Source organism: Suncus etruscus, chromosome 20 (genome assembly GCF_024139225.1).
Source record: "Suncus etruscus isolate mSunEtr1 chromosome 20, mSunEtr1.pri.cur, whole genome shotgun sequence".
NCBI lineage: Eukaryota > Metazoa > Chordata > Mammalia > Eulipotyphla > Soricidae > Suncus > Suncus etruscus.
In genome coordinates, this window is record NC_064867.1 from 16,611,812 (window position 1) to 16,637,835 (window position 26,024).

The 26,024-nt window shown below is 36.3% G+C and overlaps 1 protein-coding gene across 1 annotated transcript in view; it reads left to right on the forward strand.

Moving 5' to 3' along the window:
- THRB (thyroid hormone receptor beta) overlaps positions 1-26,024 on the forward strand; it is a 395,989-nt gene that overhangs the window by 136,907 nt on the left and 233,058 nt on the right. The window contains exon 2 of the mRNA XM_049766061.1: positions 194-265. The gene's annotated coding sequence lies outside the window, so the exon portion shown is untranslated. The remainder of the gene's footprint in view (positions 1-193; positions 266-26,024) is intronic.

Sequence of the window (26,024 nt, forward strand, 5' to 3'; positions counted from 1 at the left end):
CCCTTTTCTTTGAAATCATCTCCTCTTTGGAATGAGATCTTATCTATTTGCATTTATTTCAAATCAGAGACAGCTCTGAAACCAGACCCTATTTAAACATAGAAAGAGGAGCACTTACTTAAATAAATGTTGGGGAATTTAGGAGGAAAAAAACACGTTTATTTTATTCTTGTATTTCTTTTTATTTTTCCAGATCTACAGTCTCCCTTCCATTGGCTGTTCTGTGTGGGTGCCAAGCTCTACATGTGATTTGATGGATCAGAAGGTCAGATGTCAAGTTAATTTGGCTCTTTGCTCACTTGTGTTATTTATGATTGTCACATTTTAGCATTGTGAGAATTTTTTTCTAAACTGTGGCATTGCTTTAATGATTAACATAATTTTGAGCTCTGTAAGCATTCAAGGGAATTATAGAACATAAATGTGCTAAATAAACATGATGAAGAAAAGAAATACTATGAGTATACTTGTGGAGAAGAAGAATAGTGTGAAAATAAGACAGGGAGAAAAAGGAAGTCCATTTTTCAGTCATGGTGTTGAAAATGGTGTAAATGAAGATTCATCTGTCCAGTCCTATCTGTCTTGTCTTTGGTTTGCTATAAAAAGTCTTAAGACTAATTGGTTAGAATAGGTCCTTTAGGATGTGGGCACCTGTGAAGTGAAACTGCTTTATTCACTGACCAAGCTCTCAAAACCTCCTGAATTTTCCCCTCTACACCCCAAATGTTTGATCATACCTTTGAGGATCTTTTGAGGAATGCGTGGTTAGAATTTAGACCTCTGTTTACATTATGACAATAACAGTTTCAGTTTGCCTCTGCAGTAAAGATTGTGTCAGCACTTTGCTTTCTGTGTTTATTATTTTTAGCAGTTTAAAAGTTAACCATGAAAAAAAAAAAAAGATGACTTTCTAGCTGGAAGGTGACATTCAGGCTTGGCAGTGGCCCAGGGGGGGAGTCTATAGAAATGCTGGCTGGCTGTGGGAGTTGAGACCTTTTGAATGCTGTCTTTGTGCCACCTCCTTGCCCATGGCCTCTGGCCTATTGTCTAGGTGCCTCAGGTGGGGTGGTGCTATCTGATTGTAACTGGTGCTAAGATTACAGTGCTCAATGCCCAGCCCTCCCTGGGGGCCCCAGCCTGGCTGCCTCTGTCTCCCAGCTCTCTCTCCAGGGACCCAGCCACAGTTCTCCTATCAGAAAACACTATTTGTAATTTATAGAATGTTTGAGGAAAAGAGATTAGTTGAGAATGTCTAGACCCTGGTTCACTCACTTTTTTTAAACAAAGAATCTTTTTCCCCAGTGAAATCTTCTAGTGAGCCCAAATTTAAGGCAGGTAAAACTAAAGTGGCTCTATTTGAAGGCTAGAAGGGTGGCCATAAACCTCTTATTATATCTCCTTTCAGCCACCCCCAATCAACAAAACACACAGCCAGGAAGCCTGTGATTGTTGCTGGTACTTTCACTTCATTTTTTTTCCTCACTGTAGAGAAGGAAGCCAAGAGAGGTTGTTACAGATGCTTAAAACCTGAAGCTTCAGACACATGAGTACACACTAATGCATTTTCAAATAGTTCTAAGAAAGGCCTGACTAATATATGGTGATAGAAATTAAAGCATCAAGTGCCTCATGGAGAAGTGGCGATTGAGTGGGAAGACATCATGGAGGGACGAAATGTGCATCTCAAGAGATGTGAACCTGACATTACATTTCTCAAAACTCGTCTGTGCTGTATATATAAATTATGCCTTGACTGGAAAATAAAAACAAGAAAATTACTAAGCCGAAACATTAGGTATGCAGGGGGTGAAAATATTTCTGAACTTCTTTAAATTCTAAAAATGCCAATGAATGTCCTGAAAGCTATGTGGGCCATTAACTGAGCTGGGGCTAAGGTCACTATGCAAAGGTTACTTGCATAGTGAAGATAGTAAATCATGCAGCTCTCCCAACAGTTTCTTGTTTATAAACCTCCAACCCCCATCTGAGAAGACAGATGGTCAGAGAATTCCAGTCTGTGGAGCCACTGAATCATTTTAGGGGTCTTCTAGCCTATAAAGAGTCTGATGGGTGATGTTTTGAGGTTATAAGAGTGAAAATACCATGGGCAGGTTCTTTTGTTTCTGTTTGGTTTTGAGCTATACACAGCTGTGTTTGAGTCTTACTTTGGCTCTGTGCTCAGGGATCATATCTGATGGTGTTTGGAGGACCAGGATTTAAACCAGGGTCAGTGTATGCAAGGCAAGCACCCTAAAATTCCTGCACTATCTCTCTGCCTGCCCCCACCAAGTACAATATGTAATTCTTGCATTACTTTGACAGATATTGTTGATTATGCTCTGGGAATTATTCATAGCAAAATCTTTGGTCCTTCAATGCAGCTGAATGCTTTTGTTTCACCTCTTAAAATACAAAATTTCTTCTCTTATATCTTAGCAATGAAATTTTTGGCTATGAAGATTGGAAGAATGGCCTCAAGTTGATAACTGTAATATAGGGTATTTTTAGATTCAGTTCTTTTGACTTGGAGCATACACTCAAATGAATAGTTATATAATTCTATCCTTGCAGTTAAGCCTTTTGACTCTCTAAAACAGTGGTCTTCCATCACGGATTCATGGATTGATTCTAAATCAGAGGTATAGAAAAGTTGAAAACAATGAGTCTAACTCCCTTGGTTATAACTGCCAGTCTGTTGGTCAGTATGCAGGTATAGATCCCTAGGTGTAAAACTTTCAAGTAACACTGCTCCAGAAAACACTTTCTTTTCTCTAAAATGCGTTGGTCCCATCACGTTTAACTTTTTTATTTGTGTCTTTTTGAAATCTGGCAGTAAACTTGGAAAGTAATTATGTGAGTTAAACTCAAAAGGACATAGGCCAGGGCAGATAAGATACAGCAGCCAATGCTGCTGGGCTGTTTAGTGTCTTGTGGCAAAACAGAGGAAGATAATCTAGGGAAATGTTTTTGAAAAGATGACAGTTGTAGGAAATAACAAGTGGAAAAGAAATAAAGATACTCAAATATTCTTGCCTTTGAGATTATATTACTTTGATTCAAAATGAACAAAATGTCTATTCTTTGAATGTTTTCTCAACAAAGGACCAATGCCTGTTTAACTCATAAGATGGATTCACATTAACAAAAAATTATGAATTCATGAATCTCTGAAAAGCTGAGTCATCCACAAATAATAACCCAACATTTTAAATAACTCGATTTTTTCATATCGTCCTTTACCTGAACATAAACATTGTCTCCTAATTTAATAAAATTAATTTAGCAAGATTTTTATCTGGCTAATTAAACTAATGTGCATAAGAGCGTAAATATAATTATACCATGTATAAGCAGAATTTTCTTCTTTGCAATTCTGTGTCCATTTAGAAGGAACTCTGTGAGTCATTAAATGTTAGCCTATCTTAATGGAAAGAAAACACCAAGACAAAATTGTTTGTCTTCTCCATTCTAGCAACTTGGAGCAATCGATTCTTCTAGAGATGACATTATTAAAAGTTATCCATGAATGTAAAGCTTTACCTATCAGTATTGTGAGAGTGTTAACTACTATTTGGGAATTGACAAGACCAGAAAATCACAGATAATAGTGAGAAAAGCACACCAAACTTTATTTTTCTCTCTAGAGAAGTCAGGAGTAGTTCTATAACCATCAAGGACTTATGTACCTTTACTTTCCTATAGTTACAGATTTGTTAGTGTTGGGTTTTTTTTTTTGGGGGGGGGGGAGCGGTATGAAGATTGGAGAGCCCAGCTGTGCTAAGGCCTTACTCCTGACTCTGTGCTCAGAATTCACTTCTGGGGGGCCTCAGGGAATCATAGTTCATGTTGGAGATAAAACTGGTGTTGGCCACATGCAAAACAACTGTGCTTTACCCACTTTACTATCTTCACACTCCCCATTATATGCTTTTGAAGACTTGGTACAAAAATTGAAAAATGGAGAAAGCCTCATTAGTAATAATTTTTATGTTTATACCTATATTTTATATATACTATCATGATAATGTGTTAAATATATGTTTGTTTTGTTTTTGTTTTGGGGTTATGCCTGGCAGTACTCAGGGGTTACTTCTGGATCTTCACTCAGGGATCACTCCTGGCAGTGCTTACCGAATCATATAGGATCCCAGGGATTAAATTCTGGTTGGCTGCATGCAAGCCATAATCGCTGTACTATTGCTGTGGGTCCTAAATAAATGTTTTTAAAATTGATCTCACTTGTTTTATGTCTTTTGGGGGAGGGTGAGTTTAGAGGTGGCACACCCAGCAGTGCTCAAGGATTACTCCTGTCTCTGTGCTCAGTGAATCATATGTAGGATCAAAGCAAGATTAGCTGCATGCAAAGCAAGTGCCTTTTTCTACTGTTCTATCTCTCTGAACATATAGTTCTATTCTTAACATACAACCTTCCATGCAATGGGTATTTTATTTTGGGTGACTGCTGGAGCCTTAGCCTTCACACAATAATTCTATGTAACATATATATGGGAGGAAAAGCCATAAAAGTCATCTATTATGAGGGTCAGAAAGATTTTTCTAGATTTAAAGCTCTTGGTTACATATAGCTGACCCCAGCACCACATATGGCAGTCCCCTCAGCACAGCTGGTGATCTCTCCTGAGTACAAAGTCAGGAGTAATTCCCCAATCCCACTGGGTATGTCCATCCCTCCAAGTAAATAAATAAAATTATGAAAAGGACTTATCAGGGTGAAAATTAGAGGAACTGAGCTCAGAATCAACTTCATGGTAGATAAAAGAGGGTCTAATAAATGGTAGTATTGAAGACTTCAGGTTATGGTGATATGCTCTATATTTAGTAGTGAGGTGGTGGCATCAGAGACAGAAGAGATAATTGTGATGGAATTTGTAAAGAATAGATTGACCAAAAAAATATATGTACTAGCTAGCTGGACAATTAAAAATTAGTTTAAACATATATAAACTCATTATAAACATGTATTGTGTACACATATGTATAAACACACATGTATGATATGCACTAAGTGTACAAACACTTATGTTATGATGTATGTATATATACATACATTATAAAATCATGCATTCATATTTACACATGTAAATGGCAATTCAATAGACATTTAGGTAAATGCTAGAGAAAGTAATCTAGGTAAATAAAAATATTTACATTTTTCTATATAGAAAATTGGCTATGAATTTCATGCTATGGTTTACTGTCAATGTAAATGACTAAAAGAATGGATGCAGATATGCATGCAACACTGCATGAATTTATCCTGTGGGTGTGTGCCAGCAATAGTAATAATGTTTAAACTTTGATATCCCTAAAATATAAAGGAAAAGGAAAAAATTGTTAAAGGATCTAACCTAGAGATTTTAAGGGAAGAAGAAGAAAGTGTAAAGATACTAAGCAGTAATAAAAAGCCATTTTTTAATTTAAAGATAAGCATCATGAATTTGCTAACCCTGTTTCTACGAACTATTAATTATGCATTCTCAATGCCATTAAAATTACTACTCAAAGAGCTGCACTTATTTTTTTACTTTTCCAAATGATAAAATTATAACCCATCTTCTGGTGTAGGAAGCATGAATCAGGGCCTGAGAGACAGCATGGAGATAGGGCGTTTGCCTTGCATGCAGAAGGATGGTGGTTCAAATCTCAGCATCCCATATGGTCCTCTGAGCCTGCCAGGAGCAATTTCTGAGTGTAGAGCCAGGAGTAACCTCTGAGCACTGCTGGATGTGACCCCCCCCCCAAAAAAAAAAAGATCCTTCAAAAACAACTGTTCTAGGACACCTTGCATCCATAGAACATGGTAAACCCACATGTGTCCACATCCTGTGTACATACAATTGGATAAAAATTACAACTTTCTCATCATAACATGTTAGTACAACTTTCTTGATACTGTGCTTGACATCTTTGGTTGGAAGGAAACGCTATTTTTCTTTTTAGCTTTTAAAATCAGCCTCTGTTAAGCATAACTTGATGTTTGGAGTTTAGCTCCCCACAGATTGCATTTTTTAAAAGCTAATGTGAGCCCTGTTTTTCCCTGCAAATGTAGAAGAGTGGCAGCTTGGCTGGCATTGACTGCCTGCTGCTTCAGGTGTCTTCTCAGTAAGCCTGCTGAGGCAAGTGTTGTAATTTCTACTGTAACATTCTGGACAAAGTCTCTCATTAAAAAGTAAATGGTTATACACCTACATAGCAAAAGCAAAAAAAAAAATGCATGAGAAAAACAACCAACTGTAAAACAGTGACTAGACCAACCAGGGCAGGAACAAGAGGAAAGATGATGGGTGATAGTATACTTGTGAAGAAAGAGAGGTAACAAATAGAGTAAAAGTGATTTGAGTACTTAAAATTATTTTCACCACCCATCCCAATCTTCTTACAGATCTTATTAAATGTCTATGACTGCAATACTACTTCCGCTTCCTTCTTAACTTCCCTATTCTGGGTTGGGGAAATCACTCAGTGGTAGAGTAAATTCCTTACATGTATGAGGTCTAAGGATTGGTCCCTGCCACCATAGGAAAAAAAATACATTAATAGACTATTTTGGTGTTAGAGTACATGTTATACGTAATTTGAGTACATATTATGAGATACAGCTCTAACTAGGAATTCTCTCTATTCCCATATTATCAATATATATCTTACTTTTTTAAAATTGTTTGGTTTGTGGGCTACATTTGGTAGTGTTCAGTCTTACTCAGGGGTCATATTGAAATCTGGATTCCTGGATTGAATCCATGTCAGCCACATGCAAGACAAACACCCTGCACTATCACTTTGGTCCTACTACATAATTAAATTCATACCATAGAGTCTGATAGAACCTATAATAGTTTAATGGAACCTAGAATTTTTCACTATCTGCTGATGAATATTTTAAATTCTCACCATTAAGATATGCCAGCAATTTCATAGCAAGTAATTGGTTAAATAAAAACATTCAAATTTTCTAAGTTCTAACTTAGACAAACAAAATCATTCATTTAAAAAAATATGAACCCTCTACAAAATGAGCAAAGCACCTTGTTTTTCAATGAAAGTTTTCACAATTGTTTTGAATGTTGGGGTTACTTATTTTATAAATACCCTTAATGATAGATAGCTTTTTCTTGAACTGTGAAGAGACCATAGCAAGGCATAATAATTTCTGGTTTAGGATTGTGTTTCTTATTAATAATAGATGGGGCAGCTAGTAACAAGCTCCCTTTAGGCAAATTCTCTATATGATAAATATTTATTAAGCTCTTATGTACAACACCTAACTCTCTGCCAATGGAAAGTACAACAAATATAGCCAATTATACTTTACAAAGAAAGATAATAACTGGGCAGTTACATGTAAAGAAAAAGATGAATAATAATTTCAGTTATTTATTATTACTTATGGGCTTTTGAAAATCCAAATGAATGAAGCAGAATACATGTCTAGGATATTAAGAAGATAATAAGCTAATAGTGACTTCAGGGACCCATAAGACTGTTACTGGGGAGATTAGAATTAAATCAAGTCTAGAAGAACAAAGAAAACTTGACCTTATAGAGAGAGAAATGGAAAAGTAACTTTAGTACTCTTGGATCTATTTCCAACATTTAACACTTTGGTTATTTTTTTCTTTTGTACTTTTAGTGTTGTTATAGTTCCTTTGTAGTTTGCTGTTTATATCAATTGCTGTATTATTGTTTTATACATGTATGAAGTGACTTTCTTATTCCTCTTTAAGCATTTAACATACATAGCTTTGAGGTTGAAATTAATTAATGAGGAAAATATGAAATTTATGGTTATAATTGGATGGTCTATCAAAAGATACCTTAAGACTATTCTAAAATCTTAAAACAATTTGTAATGAAATAAAGATGAGCTTCTTTTAGTGCATTTTTTTCTTCCTTTGAGAAGAAGCATTTGCCAACCATTAGTTATCAATATTTATAGGGTCAGAGGGAACAGTATATCATACATAATCTAGAGATTGCCATTTAGTAACCAGAAAAAACTTTTTTCACAGAAATTCATTGAGAGTAATTAATAAGTAACAAGAATTTTTCAGAAACATTTGGCTTTTTTTCTTTTTGACTCCTTTTTATTATTATCTGAAAGAGGTTTCAAAAACTTTAGAAGCTGGAAACAGGAACTTAATCCACAGTCTGAAAATGCAGTAGGAAGTAATACAATTATTTTATCCATATGTGTCTATTAAATCTAAAATTTCTTCATTTATATTTTGCATTTCTAATTAACTCAAAATAGTACAATACACATTTTGCAGCAGGTAAGTACAATATTGAAATATGGTATTATAAGTGCATTTGCCTATTTGATATTCTGGTAATCTGGGATATGAGAAACAATTCAGTATATCCCATTTAGCAGCATAATATACATGAATCTTTAGTTTTCTACTTAAAATTCTATTTGGCTCATTTTGTCTTAGATTTGATTCCAATGTTTCTCAACCTTTTCTAACTGTGGTCCTCTACCAGTCTTGTTTGGTATATCCAGGAGCCCATAAAAGGTCATAGGGATTCTAGATGAAGACCCCTGTTGTAGACAATTATGTAAAATGACCATTTTACTAAATATATGGTTCATATATTTATCTAATATATTGCTAATGGAACACTATTTTCTCCATTAGAATTCAAAAAGACATCTTAGAGAGAAAGAACAGTGCTTATTTTCCTTGCAAAAGCCTCTTCAGAAAGTGATGTGAAAACTAGTCAACTATGCAAAAAAGTGAACACAGACCTATCTTTAATGCCATGCACAAAGGTCAAGTCAAAATAGATTAAAGACCCTGATATCAGACCTGAAACCATAAAGTACATAGAGGAAAATATAAGCAAAACACCCTATGACATTGAGACTAAAGGCATCTTCAAGGAGAAAACACCACTGTACAAGAAAGTAGAAGCAGAGATAAACAAGTGTGACTACATTAAACTGAGATGCTTCTGAACTTCAAAGGAGACAGTGACTAGGATACAAAGGCTACTCCCAGAATAAGAGAAACTATTCACCCAATACCCATTTGATAAGGGGTTAATATCTAAGATATACAAAATACTGGTAGAATTGAACAAGAAAAAAGCATCTATCCCCATCAAAAAATGGGGAGAAGAAATGAATAGACAGTTTATCAGAGAAGGAATACAGATGGCCAAAAGGCTCATGAAAGAATGTTCCACATCACTAATCATAAGAAAGATGAAAATTAAAACAAGAATGAGGTATCACCTTACACCACAGAGCCTGACACACATCACAAAGAACAAGAACAATCAGTGGTGGCATGAATTCGGGGAGAAAGGGACTCTCATTCACTGCTGATGGGAATGCTGTCTAGTCCAACCTTTCTGGAAAACAATATGGAAATTCCTCAAAACATTGGAAATTGAACTCCCATATGATCCAGCAATACCATTCCTAGAGATATACCCTAGGAACACAAAAATACAATACAAAATGCCCAGCTCTCCTATGTTCATCACTGCACTGTTTACAATAGCCAGAATCTGGAAGTAACCCAGGTGCCTGACAACAGATGAAGAGCTAAAGAAACTTTGGTACATCCATACAATGGAATACTTTGAGCTATTAGGAAAAAGGGAAGTAATAAAATGTGCTTATACATGAATGGATATGGAGATTATTCTGCTGAGTGAAATAGTCAGAGGGTGAAAATAAATAGAATAATCTCACTCAGCTGTAAATATAAGGAAAATAAGACACTGTGAGTGTGGTGATGATGATATTCAGAAACAGAGTTAGAGTGGAGAAGGGTCTACTGTGAAAGTGATAGTTAAAACTGATCATTCTGGACAAGAACTGGGTGCTGAAAGGGATAAAGTGATGAAGAGAGAGAGAGAGAGAGAGAGAGAGAGAGAGAGAGAGAGAGACAGAGAGACAGACAGAGAGAGAGAATGAAGTAAAATGCCTGGCTAGAGACAGGAAGGGTGGCGGTGGAAGAGAACAGGGTATCAGAGAGGGTCAGAAGGAAACTGAGGAAATTGATGGCAGTTGAATGTACACTAGTAAAAGTTGTTGTACATTGTATGACTGTAACTCAATTATTGACAACTTTATCTATGGGGAAAATCCTGCATTATAAACAACCTTGTAATCACAGTGTTTAAATTAAAAAAAAAAAACTTTTCTTGCATTATACCAATCTCAGTTCAATCACCATCACTGTATTTGGTCCCCAGCATCATCATAAAAATAAATCAATTCTATGGAGACATGATTATTAATTAAAACTTGACCTGTCATAAGAGCTTAAACTTAATATAAGACAAAATCATTTCAAATTTCATCACTATAATCTTGACTGTGCATTCTCTTCTCCCTTGTGATAATTTATATTCCCAAACTTGATGAATATTAAAGAGGCAAGACTACCTGTCTTTTTTCCTAAATTTTAGACTGCAAAGTCATTAAAGAGATGTTGGAGGCCAAGAAAATAACCCAAAGGAGTGGAGGGCATATTTTTCATGTATGAGTTTCAGATTTGATTTAAGCATCACTGGGTATGATCCAAACAACAAAGAAATGTACTCGAAAACCAACATTTTGACCAAGTGTTAATTAACAAAATATACTATAGCAACCTCAAATTACAGTAAATTGAATTAATTTGAGAATAACCAATAATCTGCAATTAAAAAATTGGGAATAGCCAAAGAATTACAATTCCAAAACTGCATGTCATAGAAACCTTCTTTAATAGTTATAGACAAAAAGCATGAAGAGTAGGAAACTTATTCACAGTCCAGGCAGAGAATTCATTGATAGGTAAACAGAGAAAGACTCCTGATGTGTTCATTAGCCACAAAATAGCTTCATCATCTATGAAATATGTATTTATCAAAAATCATTCTCTTATTCTCTTAGTCCTTCAATTTTTTATCTGAGTATATTGAGATTCTGTCCTCCAGTTGTTCTCTTTAGACTGAAATTCTGTTCACATAGTAATGCATTTAGAGAGATATTATAAGCATGCTATATTAGAAGTACTTACTCAAGTGTCTGTTGACCCCATTAAATTAAGTCTATTAGATACATAGGCTGGTATTATTCATCTCTCACTGCTCACTGCTACTGAACCTTTGCACAATATTTTTATATCACTCAGTTAATAGGAGAAAAAACAGTCAAGAGGCAGAATCTTCTCTATGTATATATTATATATAGAGAAGATTATTTTGACTTCCACTTGATCTATTTTTCAGACTGTTCCTATACCAATGGGTATAATAAAGTTTAAATACATAGTGATATACTTACTTTCCTGGAGGTAATGGGACAATGCTCCTAGCAGTGTTCATGGGACTATGTGATGGTTGGATCAAACCCAAGTCTCTGGCATGCAATGCTCAGTCTGTTGTTATCTCTATAGCTTTGGTAGACATATACAGTTGAAATTTTGAAATAATTCATAGAATGAGTTGAATTTCTGTGTTTTCTGTGACTATAAATTATTTTCTTTGCACCAATGAGACATGGAATGAGTAAGATATGTTCCACGTTAAGCAAACCTTACTTGGGAGCATTTGTATTTACATAGCAGATAGATTGAGAGGCAAATGTTTATTTAGTAAAATCCTTCTTTGCAGAAAGCTTCAAGAGAGCTGTTTTATGTAGCAGGTTACTGAATAAACTTAGAATTTGCACCCAGCATTATTAAAGACTCAGCAGGGATAAAGAGCTTCATTTATAGAGATTTTATAAGAACAAGCAAGCTAAATAAATATTTGAAGGACCTGCTAGGTAGGAATTTTGATCCACTTCAAGATTCTTACTAAAATGTTGGAGTGATTGAATCTCAGTCTTTTTTTTTTCCTTGATTTTTTTTAGGCCACACCTGGTGGTAGTCAGGGCTTATTCCTGACTCTGGGCTCAGGGTTCACTTCTAGTGTGAAGAAACCAGAAACCCCATAGAGACAACAGAGATGAGGGCCAGGAAGCTCAGTTCATGGTAAGAAGCTTGCCACAGATAGTGGGGGGGAGGAGGGGGATGCTGTTAGAGCAGGGAAGGGACAATGACAGTTAAAAGTAATTACTCTGGACTAGAACTGGGTGCTGAAAGGAGATAAAATGATGTTTATGATAGCCCTTCAGTAATATTATTACAAACCACAGTGTCTAAAAGTAAAAATAGTAAGAGAGAGAACAGACTTATGAAAAAAAAGAGCGGACAGAGTAGAAAAATGTGTGCTCCAGAGGCCGGCGAGGGGAGGGAAGGGGAGGGGGAATGAGGACATTGGTGGCAGGAAATGTGCACTGGTGAAGGTTTGTACATTGTGTGACTGAGACTCAACCATGAACAACTTTATAACTATATATCTATGATGATTCAATTAAAAATTATTTATTAAAAAATAAGAAAACCTCATGGGGTGTCTAGGATTGAATCAGTAGCATGCAAAGCAAGCATCTTACCTACTTACATAATCATATTAGGCCCTAGACTCAAACTACTATTTTTTTAATCTTCCTATCTAGGTCATTTTTTACAAACTAGAACAGCATATTCTAGCAAAGATCCTTAAAGAATTTTTTCACCACTGAAATCCTGGACATGGAAGATTTCCTAGAATATGGCCAGTAGCCATATTCCAAGTGGTATTGCTTGGGACCTTGTTAGAAGTGCAGAATTACAGGGTCTCCTCCAGATTGAATAAATCAGAGTTGGCCTGCCCTGTCACATGATCCTCAGGGAATTCCTGCACACAGTAAAATTGAAGAATTCCTTAGTGCCCCTGCCCTATCCCCTACACTAGCAACTTTTGGTTTCTATTGCCACTCTCAAGAACAATCTGGAGAAGTTATTAACAACTCATACCATGGCTTGAGATAGAGTTGATATGGAAGCAGTTGGGATAGAAAAGCTGCTTTCAGGAAGCAGAATGAGAACAGAATTTAGGACAATAGGCATAAGAGTGTGTTTGCCTGAAACTAGAGTTTGTAAGAAGGAAGCAACTTGTGGAAAATTAGAACAAAGCAATTTGTTGAGGAAACTGTCATAGTAACTTGATCATGCACATCATGCACCTTTGAAGGGTATCATTTTGTAAAAACTGTAGGTACCAATAAAGTTTGAATAGAAGTATGAAATGGAGTGAATGGGAAATAAATGAGCAGGAATTGTGCACTCATGAGGAGAATGCTTTCTAGCTAAATTCATTCATGTGTTCCATGTCTATACTAACCTATGATTGCCAAAGTTCCCAAACACCTCTTTAGTAGCAAAGATGGCAGGATCTTAACAAGAGATAGGGCTAAAGGCTTTGATCTTTCCTGCAATAGATTAGATGCAGGACTGTGTGATAAAACGAAGATATTGTTCACTGAAAGTACAAACTTATATAACAAGAAATGTCTTTCAATACAATACTGTAGATAAGACAAAACTTTTATAGTAGGAGAAAAAAATCTCTATAGTATTCCTTCCCACCTGGGCAACTATACCCTAAAATAATTAACTTTGAGTTCAAAAGGAAATACTGAGAGAGCTTCTAATGCCCATAGGATTTGAGACACAAAGTGCAATGCCGCTTTCTGGAACTTCTAGCAGAGAAAGGATCTTCCCAAGCTGCCCTAACAGACTTTATCCACTTTAATTACCCCTAGGAGGGGTTATTAAACAGCAGTGGAAACTGGACCTGGCCCAGAGTAAAGACAATAAACCCTGTTATTTGGTGCACATAGATTAGATTAGCAACAACAACAAAAATGATACTTAGTCCATTTGCCTACTTTTCCCATGATTGTTTAAAATTCCTGTTTGCACCTATGGAGACTATAGATTTGATTTGAAAAGATAATAGGGTTGACCCTTCGAACACTGGATAATTTTTCTGTCTAAAAGGATAGAAAGTAACATTGCAACTTTGGTTATTACTCTTTAAAATGATATTTTAGAAAAGTTTTGGTTCTTTTGCTCCAAATCTATTTTGCTTTTTACATATTAATTTCAATATATTCATAGTTTTAGTGCCAGAAAGATAGTAAAGTAGGTGGTGTTTGTCTTATACCACAAGGGTTCCCCTAAACCCTTTCAGTATATTCCCTGAACACAAAGCTGGGAGTAAGAACTGAGCATCACCAAACAGACACACAAAAAAAATATATATGCATATATATTCATAGTTCCAGTTTCTCATCTACAAACTTTTAAGACTTATATTTTTCTTCTTTTATATTATTTTGGCCATAAATACAGGTATATTGCTATATAAACTTTAAATTTTATGCTAACCACATTTAAAATAAAACAAGATATAACAATATTTTAATATGCAATTTATGTGAATCATTGCCAAATATAATTTCAATAAGTAACAAACATTAAATTTGAGACATTTTGGGTGTGATAGCGCAGTGGTAGGGCATTTGCTCTGCACACTAACTTAGAGCAGACCTGGTTTGATCCCCAGCGTCTCATATGGTCCTCCTAGCCAGGAGTGATTTCTGAGCACATAGCAATGAGTAATCCCTGAGCATAACCAGTGAGGCCCAAAAAACAAAAACAAAAACAAACAAAAAAAACCATTGAGATATTTTGCTTTTCTTTTTAAATTATAAGTCTTTGAAATTCTAGCTAAATTGGACAGTTATCTCTGGCATGATATACAGCTACATGTCAAGTGGCTATATAATCACACATGGCTAGTGGCTCAAGAGGTCTTTATTAAAATGAGGCATTTTGAGGATGTATCTCAAGTGTTTAGGCACATGCCCTGTATTTGATCTCCAGCACTGCATCCCCCTGATGTCACTGGGAGTGATCCCACACACGCACACACAAAATAAATCTATGGGTCTTTCTCCAACCACATATACATTAACGCACAGCCCACATCACCTTTCAAAGAATTCACAAACCACTACACGCTCTCTGAGCTCATGGCATAACTCCAAACACTATAATTAATCACTTTTTTTCTTTTTAAAATATATTTGGTTTTGGAATCTCACTATGCACCACTTAGGACCTACTCCTATAATGTGTTTGCGGGTTACTCTTAGTGGTGCTTGTTACTTGGGAGACCAGGAAATTCTGGGGATTTCTGGATTCTTGGGTGCAAAGCATGTTCTCCAACTGGTTCAAGTATCTCCCTATCCCAACTCAGTTTTTCTTAAAGTTAACCTTTTGGAATTATACAAATTACTTAATAAGGAAACTTTATATCATTTCAATTTGACAAATAAGGATTATTTGTCCGAAGTTAAAGATAAATATGAAACTTTTAACTCTTTATTTTTTTCAATTAACTCTTTATTTTTTATAATTATTTATTCAATATCTTAACTCCTAAATTTATTTTTATATTTATCTTAGAGTAGATTATTTTAGAATAATGGGAACCAGATATAGGAACTTTGTTCCCTAGTTTGTTGAAAAAGAGTGCAAGGATAAAATAGAGTCTTTGGGAACATGTTAGTAAATGAGTATAGTAACACAACTGGTTGAGCTATTCAATCATTGGAATGGATTATGAATTAGGGTTTTAACTAGAGGTATCATTAACTTTAGTCTTATATATTGTTTGTTTGTTTGGGGGATTTTTTGGTGACACCCAACAATGCTCAGATCTTATTCCTACCTCTTCATTCAGGGACAATTCCTCTCATTGCTGGAGGACTTTTATTCAGTGCTGAAGAATCCAGGTCAGCCTCATGCAAAGCAAGAAAGCTATCTCCTGCACTATTTCTCCAGCCCCAGGCTTTCAAAATTTTTTGGTTTTTTTTCTACTGATAGTTGTTGTTCCCTAGTATGAAGTGAATGCCCCTGTTTTCTCCCAAGGGTTGACTCAGTTTTCGTTTTATTGAACATTTGATCCATCAGTCAGAACACTGGAACGGGGTGCCTTACCCAGATAGGATGCCAATTAAGGCTGAAAACATCTGTGGTGATTCCCTCTTAGAAAATGTGTCACTGAGTTGTAACAATAATGAGAAAGTGGGGCGTGCTCTAGACTTCCAGAGCTTCAGTTCAGAACAATAGTTCCGTATGCAAAGAATTATTCTGTGCCAAATTTATAATACTCTACTTAAGAACACTCAAAAATTTTGGCAGTTCTCCAGGTCCGCATGTGGTATGGTCAGATTTAACTTGGTGGTAGGGCCAAAGTATCTTGTTTAGTAATGAAGAGAAACTGCATTTTCTGGGAGTATCTATTACCTTTTGGTTGAACATTTGTAGCAGTCACAGTAGATTTCAAGGATTTGAGGTTTCTGATCTTCTTTGGTTTGTCTCATATTTCTGCAATGCTTTGCAGAAAAAGACTTCGTAGAATGTTTTTTCCTCCTGCCTGGATTTAGCATGCTTGCACTGTTGAGTTCTTTATTTTCCCTTACCTCCCTTTGTTGCTGCTGCTGTTGCAATAAGCAGGGATTGCACTGTTTGGTTGTAGGGTTCCCCACACCGTTGGTCAGGCTTACTCAGAATTGGACACTTTAGTTGTGGTAGTCCCTTATGTGATTACAGAGTTGTTGGGTTTAAAAAAAAAAACTCATTTTTTTGTTGTGCTTTTCCACATCCTCTTCAAATACTTTTCACTCTTTTCTCTTACAAAATGATTTCCAAAGAGTCTAACCCAGAGTGGATGAATTAATTCAAAGTCTGTGCCCAAGAAACATTCTGTGTTGCAAAAACCCCACAGTCAACAGTTTAGTTGAATTCTTTTTTTCACCCACTCTCAAAAGGTAATTATGCTACAGGTGTAACTCCTGGGTCAAAGATAGGATCACCTGCAAAATGAGATCCTTGCTCTTACTTGCTTAAACAAAATAAATTAACCAAAATGCTCAGTTTGTTAACCAGTTCTACTGAGATAATTGTTACATTTTATCAAGTGATTTATGTGCCCTAAGTCAGAGAAGTTGCATATGTTCTATTCTCTTGAGTTTCATGTGAATGAGAGTTTGGACCTTCCCATACATCTTGACCTACTTTTACTTTCAAACATTTTAACACCTTTTACTTTTAAATATTTCTGTAAAGTATTATAGCATGCATATGCTAAGGCATGTAAGACAATGAGTTTTAAAATATAAATATCTATGTAATTATCAAGCAAATAGCAATCATTTTCTATCACTATTGAGAATGGTTTTTAATCTATTTTTGAACTTCTTTTACATGAAATTGCCTACGACACACATTTTTATACTTTTTGCTTTTTGTTCAATGTAACATCTGAGAATTTTATACATATTGTTAACACATTAATGTTTTATTTTTCCCATTACTGAGCAGCATGGGTTATGTGAACATTCTACAATTTGTGTACTGATTCTCCTGTTTATAGACTTTTGGATGGCTTCCAGTTCAGGGTTGTCTTTTGTGATTTCTTATGGATGTTTATTTAGGAATAGAAATTTTTGATCACAGTGTAGTAAATGTTTAATTTCCTTAGAAACTTTCAAACTGTTTTCTAAAGTTGTATAAACCAGCAGAGCATGAGAATAAAGGTTGTTCCAATATTTGATCATGTCAGTTTTTCATTTTAATTATTCTGATGGGTAAACAATGGGTTCTGTTACTTTAATGAGCATCTACACCTCCAGTACTTGTATAAATTGTTAAAGTTCATAAAGAAGTTTTTACACTTTTTTGACTCAGACAAGTACCTGTACAATTAACCCATTTCAAGAATCCTAACTATTTCTCCTTTCTAAGATGTGTTGTCTGATTGTGTAATAATCCCAGCTTTGTCAGATGTGAAAATACCTCCACCACACCCTTGGTGCAATATCCCCAGGGTATGACTGATAAATAGTGCACAGGGTTCAACGTGTATTAGTACCACACACACCTGGAAGCAAGTTTTCTCCTATAAATTTGAACAATCTGTCTTTTCAAAAAATACCCAATGAGGGTCCGGAGTGATAGCGCAGTGGCAGGGCATTTGCCTTACACATGGCTGACCCAGGACAAACCTGCATTCGATCCTTGGCTTCCTATATGGTCCCCCAAGCGAGGAGTGATTTTCTGAGTGCAGAGCCAGGAGTAATCTCTGAGCATCACTGGGTGTGCCCCCAACAAAATACTCAATGAACACTCATTGTTCAAGACACTGTGCTAGGTATTCAGGAGGTAAGGGGGACCTAGGCACAATTCCTCTCTCAAAAGACTCACATTATTAAGACAGAAAAAAAAAATCAAACAAGTGTGCTCTACTGTATTAAGCACTCGGAGATCTGTATATTCAAGGAACTTTTATGTCCAGAGCATGTACTTGAACAAGTCTTCCCAGGACTTGATAATCTGTGTCTCACAGGAAGCAGAAGAGGGCATCCCAGGCAAGGCAGCTGTGATACAAAAGCATGCAAGTGAGCCTCTATTTGGGTTTCTCCAGAATTTCTGGGACAGCTGGAGCTTAATGTTTGTATAAGACAACAGTGGCATGAGCGAGACCAGCAAGTCTGCAGAGTAAAAATGAATTCATAGAATTTCAGCATAGATATCCTTCATAGTTAACCTGTAAGCAAAAGAAACAAAAACATCCTTTTGCTAAGCATTTTTTCTATGATCCCTATTCATATTTTTATTAATGAAGCTAACATTTTATTTAGGAAGTATGAGGAAAAAACAATAACTCCATAAAGTAAAAGAATTACATACTTTAATGTTAGGAAAGGGACAATTCCAAAGAGAAATGTGTCTCTAGTTATCTCTTAATGTTAAATTGTATATTAGATTAATAATTTCTTCTCTGAATACAAACACATTTTATATTAAAGAGTATATTAAAGAGAACCATATACAGTTTGAGAGTTATATTTTCTTAACTAGATTTTATATTAAAGAGTATATTAAAGAGAACCATATACAGTTTGAGAGTTATATTTTCTTAACTAGATTTTTCTTACATGCCTTTCAAACCTAACTCCCTGGCTCATGCTATAGCCCAGAACATGGCATAAGCCTCCTTTTAGTTTCTGGTGGAATGGATGATTGGACTTTTATAATGAAGGATGTTTTCATTTAAATCAAGTCAATTCTGATAATTCTCTGAAATTTTCTCTCTTGTCAAACACAGTTAAGGCAGGTATAAGTTATCAAATTGCCACTCTTTAATTAATAAACACGTATAATCTATTCTTTCAATTTCTGACAGTATTCTAGTGACACTACACACATTCACTTAATCCTCATCTAAGCCCTAGGGTTATAAATTTTTTTTCCAGTTTTGTTTGGCTTTGGGGCTACATCCAACTGTGCTCAGAACTTGCTCTTGAGGGATCATCTTGGCAGTGCTCTGGGGACAACATGCAGTGATGGAAATTGATTTGGATTGGCCCACTGATAATCCTTAACCCTTCTTCTGTATTATTCCCTCTGTGGTCCCATTTTTATAATTTGCATTTTGAAGATGAAAAAATGGAGATACTGAAAGCTTAAGTAGCTTTCCCAAATGGAATTTGGGAAATTCCCAGATGGAATTTGACTCCATCAAATGCTCAATCCTAAAACACTCTCCTATGCTGCCTCTTCAAACTTGGAAAATATCCACGAGAAACTCAGAGAAACCACATTCATTCAGCAAACAGTCATTAAGCAACTGCCTCTTAGGTGAGTCAGCAATACCTTTGCCCCAGGAACTCAGCCTATCTGAGGAGACAGTCAGAAATAGAGTTTATAATACCTTGCTAACCTGAGCAGGAAAGTAGCTAACTTTGCCTGAGGATGTAAGGGAAAAGGTTGGGCAATAAAGTAAGGCTCACCCTTTCTTGTAAAGGAGTGAAGATGAGACAGCCTTCCATTTGTTTTGAAGCTAAGCTTTTGGGGAAGTGTCATATATGCTTGGGGGTGGAAGATGCTAAAGTAGGCTGTGCAATGGAATTCAGAAGCTAGAATTGGGGGTACTGGAAGTTGAAGTAAAGCGCCTTCTAAAAATCTAAAAAGTAGGGTTTGAGATTTGGAGTTTTTGTTTTTGTTTTGTGTTTTTGGTTTTATTTTGGGAGTCATACTCAATGGTTCTCTAGGCTTACTTCTGGCTCTGTGCTTAAAAATCACTTTTGGTGGGGTTCAAGGAACCAGACATGGTGCCTGTGGTTAAATCACTTGAAAAGCAAGCACATTACCCACTATACAGTCTCTGGCCCTTGAAGGATAGGGTTTTGTCTTGCTTCAATGGCAAGTCATTGGTTATCGAAGTAGGGGAGAAAGTTGACTAAACAATCCTCATTGCAGCCAGCCAGAGGATGAAAGTTAGTGTAGTATTTGGAATTGTGGAATAATTGGTGTGTGAACAATCAAGTACAGAGTCCACCCTATACCATGCAGAAAATTGTAGCTGTAAGTGGGGAAAGAGGGCCAACAGATGACAGCAAGAGGAAGAAAAGGAGGAAGAAACTGTGAGGAAACTGTGAAACTGTGAGGAAAGAGAATGTCTCCTGAAAAGATGGGAAAGAGATGGAGTGTGGAATAAAAAAGAGAAAAAGAGGAAAGGATTGAAAAAGAAAAGTAAAGAAAATCTACCATGCCTTTACTTTTTATTCAACTGGTAAATTCTCATATGATTGACATTCTGTTATCTGGAATTTTGGGGGTTTTTTTCTTTGTTTTGTTTTGCTTTAGTATTTGCCCAGCCAGAATTTGTTTTGGTGGTTCACCAGCAGTTATTTTCACGGCCTTCTAATAGCCCATTGAGATTACTTCTATCTGAAGATAATTTGTCCGGCTTATGTAAGACTTCATTTAGGGCCATTGCCTTGGCATGCAGACAGCTTCCAGTCCTTCCATACCAGCAGAAACATGTTATCTAAAGTGTGCAATAAATCAAATTAAATTCTTTGCTAAGCATCGCAAGAGAAAGCAAGTGCTACCATATGGGGACATTTTTAGAATAATACCTTCCTTAAAAAAATAAAACAACTCATTTCTTCTTTTAAAGGCCATTTGAAATTCAGTCTCACAAACCTGAATCATAATGGCTCCAAACCCAAGGAAACTTTAATCTGAGAATCACAAAGCTTACTTTAAGTCAAGTCATTTCTGCCCTCTTTGCGGGTTATAAGCCCCATAATTAGTGGAATGAACCCTTTCTCTTGGCAATTATGCTGATCAAGCTGGGTGGAAGTGAAGTAGAGTTGGATGACAAGTCAAGCTGTAATCATCACAGGGCCTGTAGACTTGGATAAGGTAGCATGTCAGGTGTTAGCTGTCCAGGCAGCCTCCTGGTGTTATAGGAGTCTTGTTTCACTAGGGATTTAGGTTACCACAAGCTTTGCTCATCTTCCTGCCCCAGGACTGGCTCCTTATAGCAGACTGGGAGGCCTGGTATGGAATCCCAGCTAGAGAGAGAGAGAGCCGCCTGGAGTTGCAAGCTATCTGTCTGGGGCGTGTGTTATGTGGCAAAATCCATACAGTTATGACGCCAGCCCAGCATCAGTCAACACAGGCGGGCATCTGAGATACATCTCAAGAGTGTGTGACTGGGATAATTTAACTACATACTGCAGGACGTGGCTCTGAGTTCCACGTAGCTGACTTAGATGATGTGCTTAGGAAGTCTTCATTCGATCTGATGTGAGAGTAGAGGAAGAGAAGCTCATGTTGGGAATGTTGAGACACCAAAAGTCCTGCAAACCAGTGAGACTGCAAGGTAAGTGTCAAACTAGCCCTGTGGCATTTCCTGGGTGCTTGAAGAAGGGGACTTTGTGATAGTCAATAGATGCATTGGAACTGTCCATGATTTCAGGGATTGAGCTTCTCCTCAATGGCCACTTTTCTTAAAAGGCTGACATATCACTTCTAACTGGGTGATTACATAAGTGTACTTATCTTCATAGTTCCTATATATCTTGAATTGGAATTAAACACAGCAAATAAAAAAATGTATGCCCTCAATTTCAAGAACTTTGCTGAGGTGGGGGGAGGAGGGAGAAAGAGACATGTATATATAATAAAGGGTTATCAAGCATAATGTAGTTTTCTAAAGTTTATATCTTAAGAAAATTTATACAAGGAAAATTAATTTTCTTGTTTTGAAATAAAAGTTGATTGGATATATAAGTAGAACACTGTCAACAATTCTTAATGACCTATATTGAGGGGCTTGGAATACCCCCAATTACCCTCCTTGAGGACATAACCAAACACAGTGATGCCACCAAAGTTTGGGTGATGTTACATAAAAATAGTGGTAAAAATTGGGCATGCTTAACCTAAAGGGAAAAAAAGACTGCAAAGCCAATTACTAGGCAATTGTACTCACTAAAAGATTCTATTTGCTCCCTAAAAGTAAAAGAGGGCAAGGAGGGACAAAATAATAGACCCCCCCCCTTTGACAATATGTTTCAACAAATCAACAAGAAAAAGTGAATATGTACAAATGCAGAATAGGCAGATTGTCAGGCATTTATGAAACCCAAAACAATCTATAAAGAAATTTCCAGTTTTAGATGCTAGGGCTGAGAAGAAATGGAAATTTTCTGATTTGGCTTGATTTAAGAGACTTTTCAAAGAGTTTGGTGTGTTTGTCATATGGAAATTCACTCCCCTATCACTAGAGTCAATGTTTGGTCCTGTGAACATTTGGATTCACTCAGATCTGGCTCTGCATGCAGTTGGTGATGCCTTTAGAGGTGTATCTTCAGGAAGGTTGTCTTACGCTGCTAAATATTTATTCATTATGCTGTGACATGGGACTGAAATCTACCACAAGGTGGTAGAGGTGACAACAGGGACATAAACATGCATTCTACTATTAGAGTAGATAATGAACAAAATTTAACTTTTAAAAGTAATTCTCAAAGATCATTTGTTAAAAGAAGCAATAAGAAAAAAAGCCTAATGCCTGCCTTTGCATAAGTTTCCTAAGAATTATATTCTTTTTCATTATTAAGAATATTTGTCGATGACATTCTAGTTTTATGCATGGAGTTACAACAAATGTCTAACTCTAAATATGCATTAGGTTTACTTTAACTTTTAAGTGAATTGAAAGGTGATATTATGGTATCTTGAAATGTTTTTCAAAAAAGCATTCTAACCCAAGTGTGAATGAATGTTGTAGGAAATAAAATGTACTTGAAATGATTCAAAGGTTTTCATGAAGAGAAACTTTTATTGAAAATTTCTACCTAATAGGAGAGGAAACAAGGTTACATTTTAGGTAATACTTAATCATAAGAAAGAAAAGTAACTATATGCCATGAGAAAAGGAATAATGCTAAATAATCATAGAGTATATAAAAGAAGTTTAATGCCTGGCTTCAAGATTCTAGAAAGGAATATAGTTTTCAAAGCTTGTTGGTAATGGGCTTTTAAAGATGTCCAATTTGGGTATGAACTGGAGGATATGAGCAGTTAGTCCCGTGGGTGGCCGGATATTCTTAGCAGCTGACAACTCCAGGGAACAGCTCCAGAGTATTTGCTATATTGTGAATCATGCTGAATTTACCAAGCAACAAATTTGTATGGAAGCAGCTACTACAACTGAAATTCTGTTCCTGTGTCACTTGAAATGAAGAGGAGACTGAGGAGAGCTGCTTCACCTTCAAGGAACACAATAAACCAGATTAATGGTTCCCCAAGTTTTGAGAAGAAAAAAGGAGTTTGTTGGTTAGGCTTGCTGGCATCTTTAAAAGAGAAATAGCAGCCCCGGGGGTAAGGGAAGAGGTTATGGGAAGAAGGACAGGAGCGAGGTGGAGGGAGGACAATTCGGTGATGAGAATTCCCCTGATGTTATGTTAATATGTACTAAAATATTATTGTCAATGATATGGAAGCCACTATTATTAAAATATGATTAAAATTATATTTAATTAAAAAAGAGAAAGTGCAAACTGAGTTGGACATTGAAAATTCATAGGACTTTGAATCTTCCCATCTCAGGAAATATTAATACCATTTCTCAAGATAATCAGTTCCTTGACCTAGAACTCAAACCTGCACTTTCTTTCCTCCACATCCAAATTGTCAATAACCCCTTGCATCTTCTACTTCCAAAAAATACCTGCAACCTGTACAAAATCTCCATCACCAACCATATCCTTCTGAGTCAAGCCACCATCATCCTCTGAAACACCTCAATAAATTTACTGATTTCTTTCTTTCCACTTTTAGTCCATCTTTAAATCTATTATCCACAAGATGGCTGGAGTGAGGAAGTCACTACTTTGATATCTTTGATACTTTTACTCCAAGTATTTTCCTTTGGAACAGGAGAGATAGCACAGGGATTAAAGTTTTTGCCTTGTATCCATGGTATACCAAAAACCATGGTTCAAATACTGGTCCCACAAGTACCTCCAGGTATCACTCCTTTTTGGGGAGTGATGGACCGTACCCAGCAATGTTCAAGGGTTATTCCTGACTCTATACTCAGAAATTATTCCTGATAGTACTCAGGGGATTATAAGGGATGCTTGGAATCTAACCCAGGTGGGAAATATGCAAGGCAAGTGCTTTACCCATTATATATCTCTCCAGCCTCCACCATGTTTCAATCCTGAGCACAGAGCCAGGAATAGCCCCTGAGCTCTGATGGGTGCAGCCCAAAGATTTAAAACAAATAATTTTCCATTAGGTTAATAAAAAGCCATTGTCCCTCACTTTGGCTTACTTTAAAACATGATCCAATCTCACTGACTTTTCTTCTGTTTTCCCTATAAGTACTCATGGTTGTACCACATTATCTTCTTATGATGTTTTCATATAATACACAGTAGAGAACAAAAGTGAAAGTCATTGAATGCCAGATGAGAGAATCAGCTCTCAAAATTAGCTGAAAATATTTTGTTTTGTAATAATTCTACCACACAAATGTGGGCATAAATAGAAGACAGCAACACAAAATAAGATATTAAATTCAAGGGCTGACCCATAGGAAGGGCAATTCTGTATTCAAAATCTATCTCCTCTACCAGCTTTATTAAATTTCTTTAGAGAATACTAGCTTTTCATAAACCCCTAATAAGAAGTAGTCAGTATTTAATATGTGTCAATTACTGTCCTATGGATAGGGCCTATCATGACATGCAATTTGATTGTTCAAGGGGCACTTTCATCAGTGTTTAGTGATTACTCTTCTTAGGGCTCAGGGGACCATATTTGGTGCCAGGGACTGATCCAGGATTAGCAGTATGCAAGAAAAGCACCCTACCTGTCACTCCAATACTCTGATGTGTAATTTTTTTTTTCGTTTTTGGGTCACACCCTGCAGCACTCAGGGATTACTCCTGGCTCTATGCTCAGAAATCGCTCCTGGCAGGCTCAGGGGACCATATGGGATGCCGGGATTTGAACCATTGACCTTCTGCATGCAAGGCAAAAACCTCCATGATATCTCTCCAGCCCCTGATGTGTAAATTTTTAAAAGGAAAAGAGGAGACTATCTGAATGCTTTCAGAATACTTAACCATATGGATAGTCACAACATAAAAAAATCACAATAAGCAATTTTATAAGATGTCATGAATGACATAATGGGATAATATATGAAATCAAGGAAAGTTTCCCAAGGCAACTGGCATTTTAGCTGAGACTTAAACTTAGTAGGATGAAGACTAGAAAGCAGGAGAAAACGCAATTGTTCTTAGCATGGGAAACAGCATGTTCAAAGGAAGATGATGTGGGGTAAAGCATGGCCTTTCACAGAAAATAGAATCATAATGGGAATAATGTGGAGGTGTAGAGAAAAGAGAAATGCCATATGAGGATCAAGTAGTTGTCTCTATACATAGAACCTTTAAAGTATAAGATCTCTAGCCGTTCCTAAAATAAGAGGACTTTTTAAAATGGAATGATATGTTCATATGTATGCTGTAAAGACAGACTTGAAGAGTAGCCAATTCCAGTGATTGGCAGCCATTTGAAAGACAGTTCAGTCACCAAAAATGATGTTTTTATGAGCCAACATAGAGATAAAAGAACTGAATGAAGTCCAACAGTGACTTACAAGAGAGTAATCTAATAAATTTCAGATGGACTGTCTAATGCATGAGTGAATAAAAATAGTCAAAAGATTGCTTCCTACACTTCCTA